Source organism: Hylobates moloch, unplaced genomic scaffold (assembly GCF_009828535.3).
Source record: "Hylobates moloch isolate HMO894 unplaced genomic scaffold, HMol_V3 SCAFFOLD_1, whole genome shotgun sequence".
In the NCBI taxonomy this organism is placed as follows: domain Eukaryota; kingdom Metazoa; phylum Chordata; class Mammalia; order Primates; family Hylobatidae; genus Hylobates; species Hylobates moloch.
The window spans coordinates 181,057,075-181,061,973 of NW_026652276.1; the positions used below are offsets into that span (position 1 = coordinate 181,057,075).

The window sequence follows — 4,899 nt, forward strand, 5'->3', positions numbered from 1 at the left end:
AAATCCTTTTATAGATTGTTCAGAGTGATTATTTCCAACTCAGGAGCATGGAGGCTTATAAGAGGATTAAATGTTATGTACATTGACCACATTACACTAAAAGTATAGCTGATCAAAGTTAGGAGGTGGGACGCTGGGAAAGTAGAGATGCTAATGGTGCAAGGGCTAATATTTCCATTTTATAAATGAGGAGTCCAAATGGTTAATGGAATAAAAACTAGAGTTTTAAGTATTCCACTTGACATTAAAAGGGAGAATTATATTTAAGTGAGAATAGTTGCGGGGAAAAGAAGGGAAAGAAGGTGATAAATAATCTAGATATATATTCTATCAGAAACTAAATAATGTCTAACAGACAAAAAAAAAACCATCATATTGATAATAAGGATATAACTGTAATTGTCAAAAGATGTAAAAACAGACAAAAGTTATTGCTTCTGTGAAGACAACATGGTAGGGAACAGATGAGGAAGCAGATACTATTTGAATTTGGTATTAAATTTTAATCATTAAAATTAATCTTTAATTATTAAAAAAATAAGCATTTTTTAAATTAAAAATTTGCCAAGCCCACCAGCTAAATAGTGTCTCCCTGCATGCTTCTCTGTACCATAGCACTTATCTTACAGTATTTGGCACACATAGTTCTCCCACCATACAGGAAATCTTTGAGGGTAGGGACTATTTTACTCATTCTGAAAGTATTAGAATCTAACACAAAGAAAGCAAGATATAATTTTGAAAAAAATAAGTTATTTAATTAATTACTAGTTACTACAAATATAGAACCATCAGGAGTTAAACAAATGAAATAATTTTAATCTAAGAGTATACCAAAATTCAATAATTTGCAAATTTCAAATCTTTTTGTTCTAATGCACAGTGTCAAAAAAAACCAGATTACATTATGCTGTTCGATATTGTCTAATTTATTACTTAAAAGAAGCTGCCAAAGTGCTTGCATATTTAAATACTCATAAAATTTTACTAACTTCTCAATCTCAGAAAACAAAACAAGAGACTAATTTAGTTGATTAGCATATAAACAACTATTACTATTTTGGCTGTTTGTTAACTATGATGACGCAGTAATACATTTCACTCCTAAATGCAGACAATATATAAAAGGGAGAAAGGACTAATGCAAGTAATTACCAAATCATGTAATTAGCTGTAGCCTAATTTTCTGCCAATAATAATTGAATAGTATGAATGCATGTGAGTGAAGCCACTCCAGGATTTATCTGAACTGAATTTATTTGTGTCTGAACCCCCACAGAGTTAAAACATAGTCATAAGAATAAAATCCTGAGAATTGATAAACACATAAGTAATCTTTTAATAGTATTTTAATAGTGAATTTTATAACCGCTTTATGAATTGAGCAATAATTTCATTTCAGCCATTTATATTGAGAGTAAAATGACGTGTGCTGTTATTGGCAAAGTGAAGAGCTGAAAAGACTTTTTATTTTTTAGCTTAAGCAACAGAAAGTTTCTCATAGATCTAGAGGCTTGAAGTTTAAGATCAGGCTGCCAGCATGGTTAGGCTCTGGTGAAGGCTCTCTTCCTAGCTTGCAGATGGCTGCCTTCTAATAGGATGGAGGAAGAGGAACCTCTCTGGTGTCTCTTCTTATATGAGCACCAATCCCATCATGCAGACTCCACCCTCATGATCTCATCTGAACGTAATTACCACCAAAGGCCTATCTCCAAATATTAACACATTGGGGTATAGTGCATCAACAGATGACTTTGGAGGGTGATGCAATTCACTCAATAGCAATGAGTATCTTGCATGCTCGTGACAACATAATTTAAAACAATGATTCATACAAAAGTTGGGCAAAAGTAGTTTACATAGTTAATATGTTCACATGATCTAATGCCTGAAATTCATTTTAAAATTAATTATTGATCTTTTAAAATTGTCATGTAGGGCCGGGCACAGTGGCTCATGGCTGTAATCCCAGCACTTTGGGAGGCTAACGTGGGTGGATCACCTGAGGTCAGGAGTTCGAGACCAGCCTGGCCAACATGGTGAAACCCTGTCTCCACCAAAAACACAAAAATTAGCCGCTTGTGGTGGTGGGCGCCTGTAATCCCAGCTACTCGGGAGGCTGAGGCAGGAGAATTGTTTGAGCCAGGTAGGCAAAGCTGCAGTCAGCTGAGATCGCATGACTGCATTCCAGCCTCGATAACAGCCTGGACTCCGTCTCAAAACAGTAAAAATAAATTAAAAAAAAAATAAAAAGTTGGCATGTAATAATTGTACACATTTATAGGGGTATATACAGAGTGATATTTTGATACATGTATACAATGTGTAATGATCTATTAAGGGTAATTAGCATATCCATCCCGTCAAACGTTTATCATTTCTTTGTGTAGGAAAAATCCAAAATTAAAAAGATGTTTTGGAACAACAGTACTTGTATCCCAGACAAGACCATGAAACTCGCCGAATCCAGACTTCAGTGGGATAAGTATTCATGGCTAAAATACAGATAGTATAGATTTAGAGATTTAGAGCCCAAGGTATTTTTACAAATAGTTTTCTTGACAGATAAATCTAAAAATAAATCCTGCATTCATTTAAAGTGCACAATTTGGTAACTTGTAACATAGAGCATCATTTTTTTTTCTAGTTTTAAGCTCCTTGGGGCAAGAGGGTATTCCTCATGTTTCTATTAGTCTATCTTGGCTGGAAGTAGAAGTTGTATAAATTTGTTTTTGCAATGACTTTCAAGAGATATTGTTTCCATTTCTTTTTCCCCTTCGATCATGATTTACAAAAGAAAATAATTGAGTATATACCTTCTCATAATAGACTGTTCTTTGGCAACTGACTTTCTACCAGTTAGTATCAGCTAAGTATTTTCAAGCTCATAGACAAAAAATAAATACCACAGTTAAGGAAAGATAATAATTACTAAAAAATAAATGGTTGTATGTATGTTACATGACTATAAATTATTTCCTTTTATGTTAACTTTAGACTCCCTTATGTGAACTCATTTTCAGTTCTTCCAGATGATAAGTAACTGAGGCAATACAGAGTTCAACATTAAGAAAAAAATTAAGCCGGATGGGGTGGCTCACGCCTATAATCCCAGCACTTTGGGAGGCTGAGACGGGTGGATCACGAGGTCAGGGGTTCGAGACCAGCCTGACCAGCATGGTGAAACCCCGTCTCTACTAAAAATACAAAAAAATTAGCTGGGCATGGTGGCGGGCACCTGTAATCTCAGCTACTCAGGAGGCTGCGGCAGGAGAATTGCATGAACCAGGAGGTGGAGGTTGCAGTGAGCCGAGATTGCGCCACTGCACTCCAGCCTGGGTGACAGAGCAAGACTCTCTCTCAAAAAAAAAAAAAAAAAAGAAAAGAAAAAAAGAAAAAAATATAGTTCTCTCTTCCTCCTACATATTAAGAATTCAAACTGAGCATATGTAATTATTGAAATGCCCTCTCATGTATATTTTCTTGACATGTTAATGAAGTCGTGCACCATCACTGAACCATAAATTTAAAAAAAATTACAAATTGGACTTATTTAAAATTTAAAACATATTATTCTAAAGACATAGTGGAGGAATGAAATGGCAAGCTATAACCTGAGAGAAAATATTCAAAACACATAAATTAGAAAAAGATATAAAGAATGTTTACAACTCTTAAGGTCCTAGGATTAGTGTAGTTTGGGCCACAATGGCAGCCTTTGCTGTGAAACTACATGTGCCCACATTGGGATCTGAACCAGTGATGGTGAGTTCATCCACATCTCCAAAGCCAGGAGATAATGTCCAGTTCTTACCTGTCTTTTTAATGATGGATTTTCCAGCGACTCTATAAGTTCAATCAATTAGTGGTCCTAGTAGGAGTAATGGAAATGAGATCACATTTACTTGCAGGTGGCTCATCACCGCCATAGTCAGTTACACCAGCTCATAAAGATAAAAGTGGAGCTCCACCAGTTAGAAGTATATATAAAATGACATTTCTAGACCAGAGCTTGGATGAAAACTTTTAACTTCAAGAAGAGAGTCAAACATTTTATTAATGCAGAGTCCTCTTTTTGGAGTTAACACAACTACTCCTGCAACCAGGCAAAGTATGTTTAGTCTAGCATGTATCGGTCAGCCATGAAAGACAGCATTATCTCCTGCCCACTTGGATCCTTTTATACTCAAGGAGATCCTCTGACTTCAGAAGATCACCTCAATGACACTTGAGTGATTGTGTTTGGGTTTCCTCAAACACCTGCTTTTTACATATTATAATTTGCATACTATGGGAATATCTTAAAATATGTCTAACACACAGGAAATTGCATATTTGTTATTAATCTAAACTGTAGGCCTAGAAAACCTTAAGCAAAGACAGGAGAATTTTTAGAGAATTCATCATGATTGGTGTACAACCATGTTTTGATGCAAGCATTACAGAAAATAGTGACAAATGTGCTTTATCATCTCCATCTTCAGCCGTTACATCACCAATCAAAACTTTAGGTAAACCAATACAATCTGGAAATACTCCTAGAATTTCTACCCTGAGACCTCTTGCTACAGCATACAGAACTTTTAACATTTCTAACAGATAAACACCTAAAAACAATGAAAGTCTTGTATCCAAAGCAATATGTGTTGGCTGCTAGCATAAGAAATAAGAACTCAGCGACCAAAGAGAAGGTTGCTACACTAAAACAGAGTTAGTAAAGGACTGCTCATTTCCATCACTTAGTTATATAACCACTATTGCAGTGTTGAATAGCTATCGCATACTTCTTTCAGAAAGAAGCCTTTTTCTTTAAGGACATCGCCTGTTGTCATTCACACTTTAAAGGATGCTTGGAATACATTTTAAAGAAAACTAAAAATCCCTGTAAATAGGTGTTGT

At 35.3% G+C, this 4,899-nt stretch overlaps 1 pseudogene; it reads left to right on the forward strand.

Annotated features, from left to right (window-relative positions):
- The first annotated feature begins 3,966 nt into the window (after nucleotides 1-3,966).
- LOC116810899 (nucleoporin NUP35-like) lies at nucleotides 3,967-4,657 on the forward strand (annotated as a pseudogene).
- The last annotated feature ends 242 nt before the right edge of the window (nucleotides 4,658-4,899 follow it).